We start from the raw sequence: 24,739 nt of genomic DNA, 5'->3' as shown, positions 1-24,739 counted from the left end.
TAGACAGCAAATGGGAGGGAATGGCACACATGTTGAATTAGCATATACCCCCTTGTTAATTCCAGTCAGTACAGAAGCATTGTCTGTCTCAATTCCAATGAGGTTTTCTTCTCTTAAACCACACTAACCCAGAAACTCCATAAGTGTAATTGCAATTGCATCACCACCCATTAGCTCAGTCAAACCAAGATATGTGGACATGACCTCAATTTTTGTCTCACTGAAGTAGCACACTACAACACCAAGTTATTTTGAGACACTAACAAATGTTGATTCATCCAGCAAGAGACTGTACTTCTGATCCCCTATGTCAGATGTCAGCCTCTCCAAGAAATAAAGAGCAAGGACACCTGTCACGGTACATAAGGAAGGACCCAAATGCAGGAAGGTAGAATAGGTCTTTTATTTACATTTACATTTATACATTTGGAAGATGCTTTTATCCAAAGCAACTTACAGTGCACTTATTACAGGAACAATCCCCCCAGAGCAACCTGGATTTAAGTGCCTTGTTCAAGGACACAATGGTAGTGGCTGTGGGGATCGAACTAGCAAACTTCTGATTACCAGTTATGTGCTTTAGCCCACTACACAACCACCACACATTTATTAGTTTATTTAAAGAATAAACAACCAAAAACTAAAAATAAACTAGACCAAAAGCACAAATTCCCCAGCTTCTCCATCTCCCCCTGACTGAGAGGTTGATTGAGGCAGATGATATAAAACAGAAAACAGGGAACAGACCAGAACATGCTGACAGAGTTGCAACACAGCAATATAATCCAAGCTGGGTGAAGAAACAATCAGTCATCCTGGCAACAGAGTTGACATTCTCCATGTGATATAGAGAGAAACACAGACACACACACACACAAACAAACTACAACACAGACAGAAAGGATGGTCCAGCCCAGACTGTGACAGTACCCCCCTCCCCCCATGGTCACCTCACTGTATCCAAACTGGGCAGGACAGAACAGAATGGAACTACCATGGGCGGGAGGGTGGGTGCACTAGGAAGGTGAACAGGGAAGATTGTTGAAACTATTATGGAGCCAGTATAAGTCAGGTGGTCAGCCAGGGAACCGGGGCAGACATGATGGACAATTGAGGAGCCAGGATAGGTCAGGAGGATGGCCCAGGAATCAGGACATACTGGGTGGAGACTTAGGTAGCCAGGATCATTTTGGCGGATGGCCATGGAAACAGGACAAACTAGGTGAGAGAATGGGAACTGACAAGGGAACAAACTCAGGGATAAGGAAAGGACGAGAAAGGAGTGTGGTGCAGGACAGAACTAGAATGGGACTTTGGTCAGGGAAAGTGGCAGGGCAAGTGGGAACTTGGGAAAGGATGAGGGTGGTAATGAGGGTGATAAAGGCAGGATGAGCTTGGAAGGTAACTGGGTAGTGGGAGATATCAGTGATGGCTGCTGGGCAGAGGGAAAGGTCTGGGTAGAGGGTAAGGTCAGACATGGCCACAGAACAAATGGTGAGGTCAAATATGGACACAGGACATAGGATGAGTTAATACATAGCCACAGAACAGAGGCTGAGGGCAGACATGGCTGCAGGACTGGGGTCAGACCGGATGTAGGCACCTAGGCACTGAATAGATTGAGCTACAGATTGATTACTGGTGTCTGACGGGTGCTTGTTACTGGCTGAGCAACAGACTGGTAGTTGGTGTCTGATGGGTGCTGGTTATGGGGCTGAGCAACAGACTGGTGACTGCCGTCTGACAGGTGCTGGCTATTGGGCAGAGCAATAGACTGGTGGCTGGTGTCTGATGAATGCTGGCAACTGGACAGAGCAAAATGCTGGTCGCTGGTGTCTGATGGGTGTTGGCAACTGGACTGAGCAACAGACTGGATGCTGGTGTCTGATGGGTGCTGGTTATTGGGATGAGTAACAGACTAGAAGTATAGAATACTGTTCTATACCATAGTATGTTTTTATATATCAAACATATAAAAGTACTTATATAGATCAGCCTGGACTTTGTGTGACCCAGGAGAGAGAACATGAGGCCCAAAGTGCTTATGCTGCAAGAACACACAGTGCACTCAGCTGCAGCAAAAGCAATGGTAAAATGCATTTCATGACACTGGGAAACACAGCTAATAGTTAAAGATTAACACAGCCAATGGTCAAAGTGACCGTATTATGCTCAGACTGTTATATTCTATTTACTCAAAATGTATATTTTTATAATAAATTAATTAAAAATTTAATTTTGTAAAAATTGACTAAAAGCTAGGTTTCAACTATTACAAATAAGTAAGAGGCTCTGTGAAACAATGGTGGCAGACAGTATCCATTGACTACTAAAAATAATAAAGGGGCATGTGCATGAGGTAATGCTGTATAAAAGGTTTTGACTGAGTAATTCAGATCTCAGCTGATGTCTTGGGTTTGTTGGTTTGCTCAATAAACTCTAACCTTGACACCAGGAACTCCTGCATTTTGAGAGATTTCCTTTTGAGAAGGAAGAAAAGTTTTCAATACTCCATGACATAACATTGGTGACCTGGAATGGGGCCAAGATAGTGGGGAGCCACTGCAGGTCCGCTGGCACAGACTACACAAAATCCCTGGTGCCAAAAACCGAGGTAAGCATTTTGCTTAAAATAGTGTTTTTTGTAGTCTGTTGTGGGGTTTGGCCCAGGTGGTGGTAACTCTAAAAGGCCTCTCCAGTCTCAAACATAATGAAATGACTAATTGGATAAAATAGAGAACTGGGTTCTAGGTTTCAAGAACTGTGCATGCAAATGTAATTAAGTATTGTAATTAAGTTGAAGCATGCAAAATCCTATGGATACCTCACACCTAGGCAGGGGTGGGCTGAATTGCCAGGTCCTGCGGATACCGCACTCTAGGCAAGGGTAGGCTAAATTGGCTGGAGTTTTGAAATTCTGCGGATACCACTAGATGCAGTGACACCAGTAAGGTTAAGGAGCCTGTTTTGAATGGTGGCTTTGAGCTGGCTGAGAAACAATGAGCCCACAATTTGATGGTTGGCATTGTTATGGCAACCAATATATATACACGATAATGATCCTCGTCTGACCAGCTTGATGAAGACTAGTTAAGGATAGACACAAGCTGGGGTTAGAGAGGTACGTTAAAAACATAACAAACATTGTGATAATAATTTTAAGCAACAATGACATCAACACCAGTAGAGCTGATGTGCTCAATGTATGCAATATGTAAAGACATCATAAGGGATCTTTCTAACTAATGGGAAAAAGAACACAAAAGGGCCAGCAGAGGGAACATTTGATTTATAAAAAAAATCACAAAGCCAACAATAAGAGCAGGAAAATGCAAGACAAGAGAGAAAAAAAGGTATTGAATTTATTTAAAATTCATGGGATAAATTATTAAAAGCTGAAAAACAGGCAAAAAGATTATTGTATGATAAAACTGGAAAAAAAATCAGAGACCACCTCCCTATGCATCACCTCTTGACCAACCTGCAAAACAAATGCCTGCCATTTCAGGAACAGTAGACATAAAAGGAATATAGACATAAAAGATTAAAATAAAGACAGAGACAGTGAAGGGGTAAGTAATAGAGAGCAATTAGGAAATATAACATCAGAAGATGTGGAAATTATGAATGAATCAAACTGTGACATCAGCCCTAGAAGGGATGAGAGAAAGACAAGAAAAAGAACAAGATATGTCACAAATACAAGAAGAACTGAGAAATGAACAGGAAGAAGAATGGGAAGAAAAGTCAAAGGTAAAATTTTCACCCAAAAGAGATTTACCAAAAATGAAAGAATTAGAGCAAGAAATAATAGAGACTGGGGAACAAGTATCAAGAGAGAAACAAGCAACAAGAAGAGACCTGACAAGATTGAAATCTGGAGAAAAATGCAGGCTCTTTACTACAAGAGCACACTCAAACAGCCCTAAAAGAGAATAGAAAATGTTAAAGGCAACCTGATCCTTGAGTGTGTTCCAAATGAGAAGATTGACAAGAACAACAAGCATGCATCAACCAAGTGAGTGCCCAAGCAATGTGCATCTAATCAATTAATTTTAAACAGCCTGGGTTGTTTAAGCAACTGATGAGCAACCAAATGACATGGACATGATGAAGATGAAGATGAAGATTCAGGCCAAATGCATCAACCCAGAAGATATCCAAGTGACATGCATCCACACAGTAAGGAATTGGAACAATATTCCATGAGTGACACAGAGATGCCCAGTAAGTATCTGAAAAAACAGTGTCCAATTTTTATCAAAGGAACAAAAGGACAGTATGTGCCATGGGCCAATCAGGATCTTGATGGACTGATAGCCCACCTTCCACACATCCATGAGTGGACATCAAAATGGTTGAAGAAGAAATTATGTTAAAATGACTTGCAATTGGTGACGTCAAAGCATTACTGGCCAAATGTCTAGGGGGTTCCAAGATGAATGAGATCCTTAGAAAAGTGCAACTAAGGGGAGCAATTGACAATACAAGAATGGATGGAGTTGGATTTGACAGATATCAATGTGGGAAGAATTGAGATAAGAATACCCAACACGCATGGACTTAAAATCCCTGAGAGGAGAACCAATAGATGAAACAGAAAATCCTACAATGTACATTCAAAGACAACTGAGAAGGTGGAAACAAGAGTTGGAGAGAAACCCAGAAGCAGACCCAGTGATTACTATTTTATTTAGAACAGCTAAAGTAGATGCTATGCCACACCCATTGAAGGAAAAACTTGAAGATGTAGTTGGACTGAACTCCAAGTCACACAGGGAGTTCTGTGAATATGTGACTCATGCTTTGGAATAACACAGGAAGAGTGAGTTAAGACTGAAACACCAAGAAATGTAGCTACACAGAAGGCTGACACAACTACAGCTCAAATAACTAACTGGAAATAAGAAGAAGATTCAAGCTGCAGTAAAAGAGAAGGAAGAACAATCAGTAGTAATGGCTCCATTAAATGTGCCTGCATCTGCTGCACAGCCTGCTTTGGTACCACCTGTACCTGTTGTTAAGAATACAATGTCGCCAGCTGGGAATGCGTCACAGCCACCAGCACCAATTGCAATCTATGTAAAACCTGAACAACCAAACCCCAGAAACTGGAAAAGACCACAACAAGGAGGAAGAGAAAAAGTTAGACAGAACAGTGGCCCTATAAATAATGGCTCTCACCTCCCTAAGTCTGGAAAATATGTAAAGACAGTAGGATTCTTGGGACATACGCAGCTAATTCCAATGACATCTCCAGTCAGCATAAAAGTAAACAATGTAGAAATAAAAATGTCCATTCTAATATCAGAATAAACACCTGTTAACCTGTTAGGGAGGAATGCTATATGTAAAATTAATTTGCAGAGATGGTGCTCTCCGGAAGGAATATACATAGACAGTAGGGGAATCAAACAAATGACTGTCACAAAATCTCAGGAACCTCAAGAGCCATAAGCAAACATATATTGGTTAGGAGATTTAGGGAAAGATGTAAAAAAAAAAACTGAATTCCATTGTACCATAATATATAATCCAGGAAAGGACTCAGAGCTTGAAAAGAAATGGCTGATTGACACAAAAGGACAAGAAGTTCCATTGAGTTCACAATACATAATCGTAGGGCCAGCAGGACCAGTGCTACAAATTGAGAAATGCAGTTATATTGAAAAATTGTTTCAAGTGCCAAATTCACATTTTGCCTTATAGGCAAGTAAGGGAAGTCAGGCAAAATATTTAGTACCAATGATGAGAAGAGCAGAAAGAAAAAAGTGGGAAGCCACAGAAAATCCTTTAATCTTCGACAAAACACACCTAAACATTCTGTGTTCTACTGCTATGACAGGAATTCCAAGGGTTGTGGTGAATATTAAAGAAAAAGAAAAATTGGATTCAAAAACAGTTGAATTAATGTTAGAAATGGAAAAACATGTACATGCTTAACTATGGTCTCAACATAATACGGACGTAGGTTTAGTCAAATTTCCTAATCCAATTAGAATTCAAATTAGACAGGGGTGCAGCCACCAAGTACAACAATATCTGTTGAAACAGGAAGTTGTAGAAGGAATTAAAAAGACTATTGAGGGACTGATTAAGGCAGTGGTATTAATTGAAACAGTAAGTCATTGCAACACACCCATATTGCCATTTGCTATGGCAGACAAATCAAAATGGCGCTTAGTGCATGATTTGAGAGCAGTTAATGAGGTGGTGGAAGACTGGCCTGCAGAAGTTCCAAATCCACATACGCTGATGACTAATGTTCCTCCTGCTGCAAATTATTTTACTGTTATTGACCTGTGCTCTGCTTTTTTCAGCATCCCTTTAGCAGAGGAACAAAGACACCTTTACTCATTCACCTATCAAGATAAACAATATACATACACCAGAATGCCCCAGGGATTTAAACATGCACCACATCTGTTCAATCAAGTTTTGAAAACTGATTTGGGAGATCTTAGATCGGATAGCACATTGATACAATATGTAGATGATGCAACATTAGAACAATGTCACCAAGACTCGATCAAAGTGCTCACTAAATTAGCTGAAGGAGACCACAAGGTCCAAAAGAGAAACTGCAGTAATGCCTACCACAGGTAGAATACTTAGGAAGAATCATTGTGCATAAAACTAAAGCTATATCACCAAGCCAATTGGAGGGCATAAGCAAAGCATCCCAACCACAAACAGTGGAACAAATGATGACCTTTTTAGGCAAGACAGGGTTTAATGCTAATTGCATAAAATATTATGTTATCAAAACAGCTCCCTTAAGAGCACTGATGAAACAGACAGGCCATCATAATCTCTGAGCTCAATTAACTTGGGATACTGATGCATTGATAGCCTTTGAATCATTGAAAAAAGAGCTTCAGACAGATCCAGTTCTAGCAACCCCAGACTATACCAAACCCTTTCATTTGTATGTAGCAGATACAAGAGATGGATATGCATCAGCAGTTTTAATGCATGAAAACTCTATTGGAAGAAAAAAAGCAATCAATAGCTTATTATAGCACCAAATTGGACAATGTAGCACAAGGCTACCCTCCATGCTATCAAGGACTTTCAGCAGTGTATTTTGCTTATGAAAAAGCTTCTAGTGTAACAATGGGATACCCAGAAATAATTTACACTCATCTCAAAGTAACAGAGCTATTAGAGCAAGGTAGACTTGTTCTAACTCAAGCCAGGTGTTTGACATATTCAACACTGCAAACTTACCCAGACATTACCATACAATGATTTATGACAATAAACCCAGCAGATTTAATTCCTCTAGAAGGGGAAGGAACATCTCATGAATGTGCAATAGACTCTCTAGCTTTCACTCGTCTAAGACCGGATCTAGAATCAACACCAATCATTGATGCAGTGGCAGATTATTTTGTAGATGGTTAATGTTTCAGAGACCATATAGGAAATCATGCTGGGTATGCTTTTGTCAAGAGAGAAGGCAAAGATTTTGTTCCAGTTGTGTTGCAACATTGTGAGCAGCCATGCTTAACACAACTGGCTGAATTAAAAGCACAGACTGAGGCTTGTCTACTGGCTAAAAATCAAACTGTTAATATTTATACAGATTCCACATATGCACATGGAGTTTGCCATCTATTTGGAGCAGTTTGGAAACAAGAGGGTTAAAAAAGAGCAATGGGACACCAATTCAGCACAGTGATCAAACAATCAAGCTCGTTGATCTCAAGCTTGGATTGATCCAAGATGGCGGTGCGGTAGCATGCAGCGGCCGCTCCGGATCCAAAATGGTGCTGTTTTTGTTACTTATGACATCAACATGGACATCGTAGCAACCGGATATTTTCGTCATTACAGCGGAAAAAAAATAAAATACTCTGTCATTTTGGGGCATACAGATAAGTGTAAGACATCATTACAGACTATAAAGGGTCTTCTTTTATAAAAAGGGTGAGCTATCAGATGTCTCTGTCTCCATAAGCATATTTCTGAAGCACGTCACTAAAATTAACTGAAATTCTGCGAATACTTATTACACAAACATGAAACATATGTCTAAAGAAAGCTTAAAACATCTACTTTTAAATAAATTCAAATTTAAAAGAAATATTCTCCTGCACTGTAATCTGTATGAAACAAAGCGATGTACAGTTTTTACAGGCTCAGCTCATTATAGGTAATGTGATCACACCCACCATCAGAGCGCGCTATTCATACGCTAATGTGCTGAGACGATCAAATCAAATGGTAAAGGCCCCGACAGTGAGGTTTGATGTAAACACAATTCATTCACTTTACTGCACGTTTGTAATGATACACAGGCGAGGAATCTCCTGGATAGTAAGGAAGAGTTAACATTTTCCTCAGAAGAAGAGCGAGACTCCGATGAATGTTTGTATTTTGAAGAGAGACTTGATCCAGCCAAGGATACACTTTTGGACGAGTAAGTCATTTAGTTTTCATTAGTTGACATGCAATTTTATATAAACATGTACATATTTTTCTAGTGGGACTGCTTTTAGACTTGCCAGCCAGGATTCAGAGTATTGAAATTTGAAATATGTCCTAATAAGCAAGTTTGAGTTACATTTAAATGCTGTTTCGGCTAAAGCAGGTATTTAAATTGTATGCTGTATGATATAAATATGATATGTAATATGATATAAAAAATTATTTGAATGTTTAGATTATATTTTAACTAGTGTTTATGCTGCCTCATTATCATCAACGAAGCTAATATGTGTTCAGGTTAAATGAGTAAAATGCACTTTAAATATGGCTATATAAGAAAATCAGCATATATTTAATGATTTCTAAAGTATCATGTGACACTGAAGACTGCAGTAATGATGCTGAAAATTCAGCTTTGATCACAAATTGTATTTTACAATATATTCAAATTGAAAACTGTTCTTTTAAATTGTAAAAATAGTTCACACAATGTTTTTACTGTATTTTGGATCAAATAAATGCAGTCTTGGTGAGCAGAAGGGACTTGTTTTAAACGGTACTGTAGGTCTAAAATTAAGTAAAGTCTTTATGTAAAGAAAATGTACAGTCAGATTACTTCTTTTAACTTAAAACTTGATTTTGATCATTAAGTCTCCTCACATTCATTCTCTTTCGGTCACATTCCTCATTGATATGCCCAGGGGAGGGTCTTTGTCTTCTCCTGTGTAAATCACCTCAAAATTCATGATAGTTCACGCCTCCTCGCATATAACCTTTCAACACTAAATTTGTCTCATAAACGTTAAATTAATATATTGTTTTGTATGAATGAGTGATCAGGATGGTTTTCACATCATTTTGTTGCAAAAACTCTAGGCTACAAGATCCAGTTCTCAAAAGGCTTGTGGATAAATGTTTAGTATGTGTTATATGGCCTTATTTCAATGACTTAAAAAAAATATATTTTTCAAAAACCATGCATAAACATTATTTTCTCAAAAATACAAACATGTACACATATGTTGCTCACATATTATTGTAGCCCAGTTTATGCTGAATACAGTGTTATCAGACTTTAGCCATTAATGTGTTTTTACGCAACTGAAAAATGCACAAATGTCAAGGCATGTCAAAACTTCTCCAGGGCCCAAAACACCCTCAGACACCAGAGGGTTAATAAGTGCCCCTTCTCCTTGTAATGACACCTCAAGTTTCATGTCGGTGCTAGCAGTGTCGACACTAACACGGCCACCGACACCACCAACCTCCAGCATCAGCATGACACTGGAGTGTGTGGTCACAGGTATGATATATGGCTAACACTCATGGCTAAAAATCATATTTTTAGGTTAAGCTTACCTAATGCTTGACTCATGACTGTTTGAATGCCTGAAATAATATAGGATATATCATGAATTTCACCATAAATACATTATTTCTAGCTACTGCAACTTTTTGATTAGTTCAAACTGTAGATCATTTATGGTATGTTAATTTACAGTTCTTTCATAAATGGAATAAAATAAAAGTGAATATTTAGATATGTGATCAAGTTAGATGTATTGTAGTCACTACAATTGTTTGTCACAGTAACAACCTCTAGTTTATGTAAAAAAGAGGGTTAACCACCATTTCAACTTTTTCTTCATTTTTGTTCAGGCAGGAGGAAACGGAGCCTGCGCCAACATTAGCATCTTTCCATCATAAGAGAGATGCTCATGGCCGACATTCAAAAGCAGGAGTTGAGCTGGGCACAGCTGGAGCACAGTTTGCAGATGGCCATTGAAGATGCCCGGCAAGTGAGGGAGCTTGAAGCATCCTTGAGGATGGAGGAGAATGCACAAATGGCAGCATTCAGTCAAGCCTTCCTCAGCATCATGGGCAAGCATGTGCAGGTGATGAGTGGCCGGCAAAAACAGGACTCTCTGCCCCTGGACTAGACCCCCGCCTTACATGCTTTATGTAAATAGTTTTGTGCTTTGCACACTTTTTAGCACTACATACATTTGCATATTCTACGTTTGTTGTCTTTACATTTTTACATTTAAATCTTTGTATTTGAGTATTATGTATATTTTGATTAATAAAAAAAATTCACTGGTCAAACATGTGTACTTTCTTAATGATTTCATATTTCATGAGCATGTTATGTACCAAATGATAACAAAAATTAAAATACCAAAATAATAAAAATCTGTTTGATAAAAAAAGCACGGGAGACATTTATACTTAGTATAATAATATTAAAAGATAGTACAAACGTTTATTCATGATCAATACACTTGACAGGAGAGACTACATGAATATTTAGCTATTCAAGTAACGCATCAGACCCTCATGTACATCCCTGCCCTCCTCCTCTACAGCCTGTGACAGTGACTCCACAGGCTATGCTGCTGAGGGTGAATCCCATTCATTCTCATAGGCATCTCCAATAGTCTCACAAAGGTTATGCAGAGCACAGCATGTCAGCACCATAGATTTCACCAGTTTGACATCACAGTAATTTCTTTTCATAAGGCAATGCCATCTGCCTTTTAATATACCAAAAGCATTTTCAACCACTACACATGCTCTGCAGATTTTCATGTTGTAGACCTGCTGTTCTGCTGTCAGTTGTCCAGTGTCAGGGAATGGTTTTAAGAGCCAGTTCTTCAAGGGATAGGCAGTGTCTCCTAGGATGTAGTAGCCAACATTCCCCCCACCAACCTTCCTGGTGTAAGCTGGTATGTGATTTCCACTGCCACAGTGTGGACAGTCTCAAAACCTGAGCATCATGCAGGCTTCCAGGCATTCCTGTGAAAACATTCCAGAAAAGTCCCTTTCAATCAACAACACCTTGAAGGACGATGGAGGGCCAGCCTTTACGGTTGAAATAGTCACAGTGGTAGTCCTGTGGTGCTATGATGGGAATTTGTGATCCATCAATAGCACCAAAACACTGTGGGAGCCCCCACCTGTTCTCAATGTAGGCAGCAATTTCTTTAAACTTCTGATCTGGAAAACAAATTTTTTTTCCGGTACCAACAACGTCTCTGCTGCAGCGCAGAACTCCTGAACACACCAGCACACAGTTGTTATGCTTACTCCAAAAAGATGTCCAACACTTTTGTACTCTGAGCCGGTCGCAAGCTTCCACAATGCGATGGCCACTCTCTTCTTTAGAAGTGCACACACACAGAAGTTTGTGTCCTGTCTCTCCATCGCTGGATGCAGTTTGTTCCACAGGTAGGTTAATGTTTTTTCAGACATTCTAAAGCTCTCCACCCACTGAGTGTTTGTGAAACTGGGAACAATCACATCCCACCACTCAGAAGCTCGGTTGAAGGCCCAAACAGATGGTTTGTGGCATCGACTTTTGCAAAAATTGAGAAATCTTAAATACACAGAATATGCATTTCAATAACTAATATTGGCAGCTAAGTTCATTCCATCCTTTGCGACAGTGGTACGTATAGCGATTGAGACCCTAACCACATTGCTAGATCGCAGGTTAGCTTACCGTCATGCATCGTCTTTGAGCTAACACAGTGATGTCCTCGTCTGCACTTTGGTGTATGATTTCCCAAACTCTTCTGCTTTTTTTGCTGTATTTTGTCTTGCTGCCATCAGCCTCTTTACAAACAAAGTTTGTCATCTTGCTGTGCAAAACAGCCACATGTCGGGAATCAAGAACACCATTCCTTTGATATCCTCCATTGCTCTTTTGTTGTGTGTTTAGGTCACTTTTAAAATGATGTCACGGCAGAAGAGGCGGTGCAACTATGACGATCAGCCTATAATCCCACCCACATTGAGGCGGTACTAAACTGCAGTGGAAAAGCAAGCTCAGAAAACAAAAATGAGCAGAGTCGAGTCAAACCGTAATTTCCTGACTGATCTTTTACTGCAGCATTTACTTCCAACAATTTTGGAATGTGTAACTTTACACTGGTCACTTGGAAGGAATGAAGGAGACTGGGTTGGTCTCAAAGGAGGGAATATATCGTTTATTTTTCTATACCATAGTGTATTTTTATATATCAAACATAGAAAACTACTTAAATAGATCAGCCTGGACTTTGTGTGAGAGGAGAGAGAACATGAGGCCCAAAGTGCTTATGCTGGAAGAAACACGCAGTGCTCTCAGCTGTAGTAAAAAACAATGGTACAATGCATTTCTTGACACTGGGAAACACAGCTAATAGTTAAAGATGAATGCAGCCAATGGTAAAAGTGTCCGTATTATGCTCAGACTGTTATATTCTATTTATTCAAAATGTATACTTTTATAATAAATGAATTTAAAAGGTTATTTATTTATTTTTTTACTAAAAGCCAGTTTTCCACCATTTAAAAGAAATCAGAGGCTCTGTGAAATATTGTTGCTGGACGGTCTCCATTGACTTCTAAAAATAATAAAAAAGGGGTGTGCGTGCATGAGGTAATGCAAGATAACAAACTGTATAAAAAGGGTTTTGACAAGAGTAATTAAGATCTCTGCTGATGCCTCGGGTTTGTTGGTTTGCTCAATAAACTCCTGGAACTCCGGACTTTTCTTACTGAGAAGGAAGAAAAGTCTTCAATACTCCACAACAGTAGTGTCTGATGGGTGCTGGTCACTGTACTTAGAAAAGGGTTGGTTGACAGCCACTAAGGACTGGAAAGGATAGTCGACAGTCACAGGGGACTAAACAGGCTCATTGAAGGTCATCAGGGGTTGTACAGGATCTTCAATGGACACAGGGGACTGTACGGGCTCGTTGACAGCCTCAGGGAACTGGACGGGCTCGTCGACAGCCATGGGGAACTGGGCAGGCTCGTCGATGACCAGAGGGAACAGGACAGGCTCATTGACGGCCACAGGGAACAGGACAGGCTCGTCGATGGGCAAAGGATCAGGACAGGCTCGTCGATGGCCATAGGAAACAGGACAGACTTGATGACCACAGGGAACTGGACAGGCTCTGAGGTGACTGTCATGGTCGGGAGCACTGGCAGTGACTGGGAAATGGTCTACATGGCCTAGAACGTTGACAGTGACTGGGAAACAGCCTCCATGGCTGTGGACGCTGTCATTGATTGGAGAACAGCCTCTGTGGCCAGGAACCCTGGCAGCGACTGGGGAATGGACACCTTACTCAGATTACCTCTGGCTGGTCAGAATCACGGTAGCGGGAATGATGGCCGCCATCATGGTGGTCAGCAGCAGCCTTGAGCAGGGGGGATACAGCTGACCCATACTTCCTCCTCCTCCTCCCTTTACGGGTCTTAGGAGGACTGGTGTTTGGGCTTGTTAAAGGTGGGAAGATGGTATTGCCTGTCTGAGGAAATCCCTCCTGGGATGGGAGCGCATACTGCTCCATGTCACAGGCGAACTGCATTCTGCTCCATGCCATGTCTCAGCCAAGCTTCAGTCTGCTCCATGCCATGTTTCAGCCATACCCCAGACTGCTCCATGCAGTCTGGTGTATGGCTGAAAGTTCCAAAAAGTCTTTTAAAGTTCCAAAAGCCCAAATGCCCCAGCTTCTCCAACTCCACCTGGCTGAGAGGTTGATTTAGGCTGATGTTATAAACCTCTTTAAGATCCATCTCATCATAGTTCAGCTTGTCCACTGGAATCAAAAACCCATATGCTAAGTTCCTTACATCAGTTCCCCTCTGACGGGCATTGCGAAGGTGGAAGAACTGAATCATGTGCACAGATTGAAAATTCAGTGAGAGAAGATGGAAAAAGGAAGATACCCATTGTGCCTCTGCTGGGTCCAGAATTGGTTGTTCTGTCAAGGTACGTAAGGAAGGACCCAAATGCAGGAAGATAGAAATAGGCCTTTTATTGAAATAAACAAATAAAATACAACTCAAATCTTTTACAAGATAGAAGAATAATCAACCCAAAAACAAAACAGAATCTAGATCAACTGAAACTGGAAACAGGAAATAAGGAACAGGGCAGAGTTGCAACACAGAACATCAAAGAAGAGAGTATAAAGGAGCTGGTAATTGGAGGCAAGTGGCACTTTTGACGAGCTGGGTGGTGTTGTGGAAAAATGTTGAAGATTCTTTCCCTCTTTGCAAGAAATCTCTCAGAGACAGGGGTTCCAGATGTCAAAGGTGGAAGTTTATTGAGCAAACCAACAAACCCGAGATGTCAGCTAAGATCTGACTCTCTTGGTCCAAAACCTAATCTTTTATAGAGTTTGTTATCAGGCATTACCTCATGTCTACAACCCTTCATTATTTTTGTAACCAATGGATACTTTTCATCACCATTATCTCACAGAGCCTTTTGATATCTTTTTAATGGTAGAAACCTGGATTTAGTCTATCTTTTTAATTAAAGTGGTAAATCAAACATGACAGTCTGGGCATAATAACTTCACCACTGGTTGTTTTTACTCTTCAGCTGTGTTTCTCAAGGTCCATAACATCATTAATTTGTTACAGCTGGGTGCTCTGTGTGGTCTTTGCAGCATCAACACTTTTAGAAACCTCACATGCCCTCTCCTGGGTCACACAAAGTCCAGTAACCTCATATAAGTACTTTGATATAGAAATATAATATAATATAGAAAAATATACTATTGTGGAGAAACAATCACATCTGCAAAACACAGGAGGGAGAAAGAGGGAAACACAGACACACACCAACACACAACAAGACAGACATAATGGACAGTCCAGCCCAGACTGTGACAGTCACCATTAATCAACTCCCTACATTCTGCTCGGTGCATGTGGAAATTATTAGCACTAAATGCTATTTTACAGACCTCTCGTAAATGGTCCATAGTAGGCAGAGAACAGTGCTCTGCCATAGCTGAAGCCATAATGGCTCCAGCCTTTTTAGAAACCTCTGCCTTGGTGGCGACCTGTCGAGCCTTTTTAGAAACCTCTGCCTTGGTGGCGACCTCTGCCTTGGTGGCAAACTGTCACGGGCAATCAGAGAGGCAAAGCGCGCACACGCCCAGAGAATCCACAGTCACTTCCAGGACAGCGGTGACGCGCGGCGCATGTGGCAGGGCATCCAGGCCATCACCAACTACAGGACAACATCAGTTGCCTGTGACAAAGATGCCTCCCTTCTAGATGCGCTGAAAGACTACTACGCTCGGTTTGAAGTGCAGAACGACGTGATGGCGAGGAAGTCCACCCCTCCTCCCAACGACCAGGTGCTCTGTCTTACCACGGCAGATGTGAGGAAAACTCTACGTAGAGTCAACCCACGGAAGGCTGCTGGACCAGACAACATTCCTGGCAGAGTGCTCAGAGGATGTGCAGACCAGCTAGCAGATGTTCTTACCGACATCTTCAACATCTCTCTGAGCAGCGCCGTTGTTCCAACGTGCTTCAAGGCCACCACCATCATCCCCATGCCAAAGAAGTCTTCAGTGTCCTGCCTCAACGACTACCGTCCCGTCGCACTTACACCCATCATCATGAAGTGCTTCGAGAGGCTCGTCATGAGGCAGATTAAGACCCAGCTGCCCCCCTCACTAGACCCACTGCAGTTTGCGTGATCGTTCAAACCGTTCAACGGACGATGCCATCACCACAACCCTCCATCTGGCCCTCACCCACCTAGACAATAAGGACTCATACGTTCGAATGCTGTTCATAGATTTCAGCTCAGCATTCAACACAATCATTCCCCAGCACCTGATTGGAAAGCTGAACCTGCTGGGCCTGGACACCTCCCTCTGCAACTGGATCCTGGACTGCCTGACTGGGAGACCTCAGTCAGTCCGGATCGGGAACAGCATCTCCACCACCACCACACTGAGCACTGGGGCCCCCCAGGGCTGTGTGCTCAGTCCACTGCTGTTAACTCTGCTGACTCACGACTGTGCAGCAATGCACAGCTCGAATCACATCATCAAGTTCGCCGATCACACGACCGTGGTGGGTCTCATCAGCAAGAACAACGAGTCAGCATACAGAGAGGAGGTGCAGCGGCTGACGAACTGGTGTAGAGCCAACAACCTGTCCCTGAATGTCGACAAAACAAAAGAGATGGTTGTTGACTTTAGGTGAACACACTCCACTGAACATCGACGGCTCCTCTGTGGAGATCGTCAAAAGCACCAAATTCCTTGGTGTTCACTTGGCGGAGAACCTCACCTGGTCCCTCAACACCAGCTCTATCACCAAGAAAGCCCAGCAGCGTCTCTACTTTCTTCGAAGGCTGAGGAAAGCACATCTCCCAACCCCCATCCTCACTACATTCTATAGAGGGACTATTGAGAGCATCCTGAGCAGCTGCATCACTGCCTGGTTTGGGACTTGCACCGTTTCGGACCGCAAAGCCTTGCAGAGGATAGTGAGGACAGCTGAGAAGATCATTGGGGTCTCTCTTCCCTCCATCAAAGACATTTACAAAAACACTGTATCCATAAAGCAACCAGCATTGTGGACGACCCCACACACCCCTCACACAAACTCTTTACCCTCCTCCAGTCTGGCAAGAGGTACCGAAGCATTCGGGCCCTCACGGCCAGACTGTGTAACAGCTTCTTCCCCAAGCCATCAGACTCCTCAATACTCAGAGACTGGTTTGACACACACGTGTCCTGAGTTGCACTTTAATTACTGTCACTTTATAACTGTCTGCTACCTCAATAACTGCTATGTGCATAGAACATTATCTCATAGTATGTTATGTTTACATTTTTAGAAACTGTCATCTTTTTGCACTACTGAGTACCGGTCGGCGCTGCACTGTCTATTGTCCTGTTCATTGTCAGTAATTTGTTGTACTGTCCTGTACTTTTTGCACATGTTTGCACGTGCACTTTATATAGGTATATATAGGTAGTTTATATAGGTATTTGTTTTCGTTGTGTAGTCTCATGTGGTCCTATGTTGGTCCTTTGTTGTTTTTATGTAGCACCATGGTCCTGGAGGAACGTTGTCTCGTTTTGCTGTGTACTGTACTAACTGTATATGGTTGAAACGACAATAAAAACCACTTGACTTGACTTGACTTGACTTGACCATTGGAATGGTCATTTGATTTGGGGTGTAACATATTGTGGCTGGCAGAACACAGGAGCAGACGAAGATGAAGTGTGATGACCAACAAATGCAGTTTTATTTGAAGAAGTGCAAAACCTAAAACCCTAACTATATGTGTGAACATGAAATTGACACAAACTAAACAAGACATAAACTTGAAGCTTGACTATGAATTATAAACCTGACATGACTAGAACTCAAACAATACTCGATACTGGACAATGGCAACATGAGGGCTTAAATACCTGGACATGGGGAAACCATAAAGAAGCATAAACCAATTACATGAAATTGGTTACCGTGGAGCAGTGGAGGGCCTGGACCGGTGATCAAAGGCTTGCTTGTGACATGGCATGGAGCAGTCTGGGGTATGGCTGAAACATGGCATGGAGCAGACTGAAGCTTGGCTGAGACATGGCATGGAGCAGAATGCAGTTCGCCTATGACATGGAGCAGTATGGGGTATGGCTGAGACATGTCATGGAGTAGACTGAGGTTCAGCTGTGACATGGCATGGAACAGACTCTGGCTTGGCTGTGACATGGAGCTGACTCTGGCTTGGCTGTGACATGGCCTGGAGCTGACTCTGGCTTGGCTGTGACATGGCCTGGAGCTGACTCTGACTTCCTGCTCTATCGCTTTTATATTTTTATATTTTGTCTCCTTTTATCAACTAATTTTAACTTAAGCAAATCAGCACAGTGCTCAAAAGCTTGGACTACTACTACAAAAAAAGCAGAATTCTTTTATCCGACCAGCCTACCACTGAAAGTTTTCATTCCAGGGTAGGGAAAACACAACTGCCTACATTCAAAAGGATAAGAGAAAATGCCCCTTCTGGAATCTACTTGCTGCACTAACTGCCACAGACTTTTACAAAGGATTGCAGTTCTTGAAACAAAGTTACTTACAGGACCACCAAACCAGATGGAACACACAACAGAGCTTCGTCATGGGCGCCTACAGCCGGTGAGTCACATGAATCTAGTGCTCCTCGACAGGCCATAATGAGTGTAGAGAAACAAGCCGATAGACTTACAAATCGATGACAAAAACAGGGAGCGAGACCAAAAGGCACTCGAGACATCAGATTGTCACGAGCATCACATATTGCCACAGTAGCATCCTCTACCCCAGATACGGCTTTGACAAGGATTGCAAACACTGGTTCCCTACCACCGCCTATACATCTTGTGAACAGATTTGAAGTATTAATGAATGAGGAATCCCCAAACGTGATGAATGTGATCGAACACAGACTGAATCAGCCAGTAGCTAACACTGATGCCAACTGGCGCTCAAGGTCGAGCAGACAATGGCATTCAGCTCGGAGCGCAGCCGGGCCCAGGACTCTGATAGTGGGTGACTCCATAATCAGAAACATTAGCAGCAGGGATACAACAACATTCACATAGATAATGCAGAAAACAATATGACAAAAGAAATCATAACTGTTTGAAAAACTTTTGATCTGACTCAGCATGTACATGGACCCACACACAATCATGGACACATTCTAGATTTACTTATCTGTAAGGGTCTAAACTTTTCATCAATTGTTATTATGGATATAGCACTGTCTGATCATTTCTGTATTTTCTTTGATATATTGATCTCTCCTGCCATTGAAGCTAGATCTGTGTCTGTCAAGAAGAGACGCTTAAATGAGAACACTAGTGTACTATTTATGAAGGCTATATCTTTAACACCAAGTATATCTGCTGACTCTGTTGATTTTCTCCATTGATTCTTTTAACTCAAAAGTTAAAAGTGTAATTGATGATATTGCTCGTGTGAAAGTCAGGAAGTAGAGTGGCAAACAAAAAGCACCTTGGAGAAACTCAACAGCAGTGCAAAATATGAAAAGACAATGCAGAAAAGCAGAGCGCATGTGGCGGAAGACAAAACTTGTAGTCCATTATAACATCTACAAAGACAGCATCCATGCTTTTAATATGGAACTAGGCAAAGCTAGACAGACTTTCTTCTCGAATATTATAAACAGCAACTTAAACAACACACGCACTCTTTTTACAACTGTAGAGAGACTGACAAATCCCCCAAGCCAGATTCCCAGTGAAATGCTCTCAGACAGCAAGTGCAGTGAGTTTGCTTTTTTGTTCTCTGAAAAAATCAATAATATCAGAAAGGTGATCAGCACATCCTTGAGTTGTGCTGGGGTCAGACAAATCAAACCACAACCTGAGAAAGTAGTTACTATGTCTGATTTCAAAGAAATTGATGGCAAAATTTTGGAAGAAACCGTACAGCACCTTAAAACATCAACCTGCGCCCTTGATGCACTTCCCACATCTTTTTTCAAAAGTGTGTTCAACTGTTTAGAAGCAGATCTCCTAGAAGTGATAAACTCTTCACTTCTCTCTGGGTGTTTTCCAAACTCCCTGAAAACTGCAGTTGTCAAGCCCCTCTTGAAAAAGAGCAATCTGGATAAGACCATATTAAGCAACTATAGACCGATCTCAAATCTTCCTTTCATAGGCAAGTTCATTGAAAAAGTTGTCTTGAACTCAAGTGGATACTTTGACAATTTTCAATCTGGTTTCTGATCGCATCACAGCACAGAGACAGCTGCTCATAAAGATAATAAACAATATTCCCTTAAATACTGATACAGGCAAATTATCAGTACTGGTACTACTCGACCTCAGTGCTGCATTTGACACTGTTGATCACAACATACTTCTTGACAGGCTGGAAAACTGGGTGGGGCTTTCTGGGATGGTCCTAAAATGGTTCAGGTCATACTTAGAAGGGAGAGGTTATTATGTGAGTATAGGAGACCATAAGTCTGAGTGGACATCCATGACATGCGGAGTCCCTCAAGGCTCAATTCTTGTGCCACTCCTGTTCAACCTGTATATGCTCCCAATGAGCCAAATAATGAGAAAGAACCAAATTGCTTACCACAGCTATGCAGACGACACACAGATCTTCTTAGCCCTATCACCTAATGATTACAGCCCCATTGACTCCCTGTGCCAATGCATTGATGAATTAAACAGTTGGATGTGCCAAAACTTTCTTCAGTTAAACAAAGACAAAACTGAAGTCATTGTGTTTGGAAACAAAGATGAAGTTCTCAAGGTGAATGCATACCTTGACGCTAGGGGTCAAACAACTAAAAATCAAGTCGGGAATCTTGGTGTGTCTCTAGAGTCAGCCCTTAATTTCAGTAGTCATGTTAAGCAATAACTAAATCAGCATACTATCATCTGAAAAATATTGCAAGAATTAGATGCTTTGTTTCCAGTCAAGACCTAGAGAAACTTGTGCATGCTTTCATCACCAGCAGGGTGGATTATTGTAATGGACTCCTCACTGGCCTTCCCAAAAAGACCATAAAACAGTTGCAGCTCATACAGAACGCTGCTGCCAGGATTCTGGGCAGAACCAGAAAATATGAACATATCACACCAGTCCTCAGGTCTTTACACTGGCTCCCAGTTACATTTAGGATTGATTTTAAAGTATTATTACTGGTATATAAATCACTCAATGGGCTAGGACCTCAATATATTGCAGATATGTTCACTGAATATAAACCCAACAGATTACTCAGATCATTCGGATCACATCAGCTAGAAATACCAAGGGTTCACTCTAAGCAAGGGGAGTCTGCTTTTAGCTATTATGCCAGCCGCAGCTGGAACCAGCTTCCAGAAGAGATCAGATGTGCTCCTACAGTAGTCACATTCAAATCCAGACTTAAAACACATCTATTTAGCTGTGCATTTACTGAATGAGCACTGTGCCACTGTGTGTCTGACTGTTTGTACTGTATTTTATTTTATTCTAAACTGTTTCAATTATTTTAATCTCTTCTATGTAAAGCACTTTGAATTACCATTGTGTATGAAATTTGCTATATAAATAAACTTGCCTTGCCTTGCCTCTGAAGGACTTTCTGTGTAAAATGTCGTAATACTCACAGAGACCTTGCGGTGCTGGTCGGGACTCATCTCGTTGGGCAGTTTGGCCATGTTGAAGAGAGTCTGGAACATTATGTCCACATTCGTGTTGCGGTTCGCGGAGATCTCAAAGTACGCACACTGTTGGTCTCCTCCGAACAGCTGCTCGATTTCCGCTTCCTTCACCTCCTGGTAAAAGTCCCGGTCGCATTTGCTTCCAAAGATGACGAGCGGAACATCCATGTCCTCTTTGGTCTTGCCAGACTGAACATCACCTAAGATGGGGGAAATTAAATGCTGGGGGGATAAATACATCACCTAAGATGGGGGAAATTAAATGCCATTTAAAGATATTTTGCATTGCATGATTCAACACATTCTTTTGAAAATGTAGCTTTCCAAATACAAGTTAAGCGGTCATTTTAATGGCCGTCTCACCTGTCAGGATAGAGAGTCTCCTCATGGTGGGATGGTTTCCAGAAGTGTCTAATATATCCAAATGATAAACGTCTCCTTGGATGCTGTAGAACTTACTGTGGAAATCCTCAATGGTTGGAGTGTACTGCTCATCAAACCTCTCATATAGAAAGAGAGACACAATGGCTGTCTTGCCCCCCTTTGTGGAGCATAAGATGACCATCCTGCGGCAGTTTTTGGCTGGGATGTCAAACTCGTTTTCAGACGGTGATGTTTTCTTAATCATAGTCGCACAGTTTATGAAACAAACACTCAAGGCAGTGGCGTTTCTGAGGTGGCTTCGGTTTTATACTGCAGATAGACCCCTCTTCCTACCTCAAGCCGCCCCGTCAATGATTACGCATTAAATCAGCTGCTGTTGGTTTGTGCATCAGTCTTTTCTATTCTGATCTGTAAGAGATCCTTTGGCTCACAGGGGAAATTGCAGTGACAAACGTTCTTAATACAAGCATATATGGCACTACACAGTGCACACTACAAGGCAAAACTAAGTATCGACAAGATAATAGAAACACTATTTAAAGTGTCATCATTGTAGCCCGAATTACAAAATGAAGCATAAATTGTCATATAAAATCATATGCAGACATAAAGCTGTTTGGTAAGATTTGACAAGCTATAACTTCTGTGTGGGACAATATTTTTGAAGTTCTCATGAGAAACATGCCTTTTTCATGAACAGATTCATGAATCATTCATTTTTGCTCCCAAATTCACTTGCTTTTCTCTGACTGGTCAGTAGAGGGCGCGCTGTGAATGGGGATGGAACGCGATAAAATCAGCTTAAAGAACAGCCCAAGAGGTTGTTCATAATTTATATAATAGCCTATAGTAAACAAGACACCATTTTACTGGTGACAAAATAAATAAATAAATACATATATTAGTTACTTTACATGTTGTTTACATGTGGTCAGGACGCACTGCCATTAAGCTGTATTAGATTAATTCACAATAATAATATTCCCCTCTCCGGGAACCAGCACCATATCATGGTGGAGAGGTTTGTGTGCCCTTATGATCCTGAGGGCTGTGTTGTCTGGAGCCTGGTGCTCCTGGTAGGGTCTCCCAAGGCAAAGCGGTCTCGGTTGAGGGGCCAGACTAAGAATGGTTCACGAAAACTCCATGGGTAAAACGGCAAGAGGAGGAGTTACTCTGCCCGGAGGAAGCCCGGGGCCCCGTCTGGAGCCAGGCCCAGTTGGAGGGCTCGTCGGCGAGCACCTGGTGGCCGGGCTTGTCACGGAGCCTGTCCGGGCACAGACCGAAGAAGCAACGTGAAACCCCCCCTACATCCCTTGGGCCCACCACACATTGGAGAAACCGCAGGAGTCGGGTGCGCTGCCATATGGGTGGCAATGAAGGCCGTGGGCCTCGACGGACCAGACCCGGGCAGCAAAGGCTAGCTCTAGGGATGTGGAATGTCACCTCACTGGGGGGGATGGAGCCGGAACTGGTGAGGGAGGTGGAGCGTTACCAGTTGGATCTGGTGGGGCTTACTTCGACACACAGTTTTGGCTCTGGATCCGTACTCCTGGATAGGGGATGGACTCTATTCTTCTCTGGAGTGTCCCAGGGTGTGAGGCGACGGGCATATGCACCGAACAGCAGTTCAGAGTATTCAGCCTTTTTGGAGACCCTGAATGGAGTCCTGAATAGGGCCCCAGTAGGGGACTCCATAGTGATGCTGGGTGACTTCAACGCGCACATGGGAAATGACAGGGACACCTGGAAATGCGTGATTGGGAGGAACGGCCTCCCCGATCTAAACTCAATTGGATGTTTGTTATTAGACTTCTGTGCTAGTTATGGATTATCTATAACAAACACCATGTTCGAACATAAGGATGCTCATAAGTGTACGTGGTACCAGAGCACCCTAGGCTGAAGGTCGATGACAGATTTTGTAATCATGTCGTCGGATCTGAGGCCATATGTTTTGGACACTCGGGTGAAGAGAGGGGCAGAGCTGTCAACCGATCACCATCTGGTGGTGAGTTGGGTCAGGGGGTGGGGAAAGACTCTGGAAAGACCTGGGAAGCCCAAGCGAGAAGTGTGGGTGAACTGGGAACGTTTGGAGGAGGGCCCTGTCCACGAGATCTTCAACTCACACCTCCAGCGGAGCTTTTCAGGCATCCCTGCGGAGGTTGGGACATTGAACCGGAGTGGGCAATGTTCAAAGCTTCCATTGCCGAAGCCGCGGTGGAGAGCTGCGGCCTCATGGTTTTAGGTGCCGCAAGGGGTGGTAACCCTCGAACCAGTGGACACTGGTGGTCAGGGAAGCCGTCCGACTGAAGAAAGAGGCCTTCTGGTTTGTTGTCCCAGAGGTCTCCGGAGGCAGTTGCAAGGTACCGACAGGCCCTCGGCCATGAGGGAGGCAAAGCAGTGGGTGTGGGAAAAGTTTGGAGAAGCCATGGAGAAGGACTTTCGGTCCGCACCAAAGTGCTTCTGGAAAACCGTCCGCCACCTTAGGAGGGGGAAACGGGGAACCATCCAAGCTGTATACAGCAAAGATGGGATGCTGTTGACCTCAACCGAGGAGGTTATTGGGCGGTGGAAGAAACACTTTGAAGAACTCCTAAATCACAACACGCCCTCTATGCTTGAGGCAGAGCCGGAGGCTGATGGGGGATCAGATTCTATTTCCCTGGGGGAGGTCACTGAGGTAGTCAAACAACTCCGCAGTGTTATAGCCCCGGGGATTGATGAGATCTGACCAGAAATGCTGAAAGCTTTGGATGTGGAGGGGGTGTCATGGATGACACCTCTTCAACATTGCGTGTTGGGGACAGTGCCTAAGGAGTGGCAGAACGGGGTGGTGGTTCCCCTCTTCAAAAAGGGGGATCAGAGAGTGTGTGCCAACTACAGGGGTATCACACTTCTCAGCCTCCCTGGTAAAGTTTACTCCA

General features: G+C 42.6%; 1 pseudogene; it reads right to left on the bottom strand.

Annotated features, from left to right (window-relative positions):
* Positions 1 to 13,553: 13,553 nt before the first annotated feature.
* On the bottom strand, positions 13,554 to 22,068 carry LOC127647480 (dexamethasone-induced Ras-related protein 1-like; annotated as a pseudogene).
* Between the last annotated feature and the right edge of the window lie 2,671 nt (positions 22,069 to 24,739).

Source organism: Xyrauchen texanus, chromosome 8 (genome assembly GCF_025860055.1).
Source record: "Xyrauchen texanus isolate HMW12.3.18 chromosome 8, RBS_HiC_50CHRs, whole genome shotgun sequence".
Taxonomy (NCBI): domain Eukaryota; kingdom Metazoa; phylum Chordata; class Actinopteri; order Cypriniformes; family Catostomidae; genus Xyrauchen; species Xyrauchen texanus.
The sequence above is the reverse complement of the archived record's forward strand: the minus strand, read 5'-3'. Positions and strand labels throughout refer to the sequence as shown.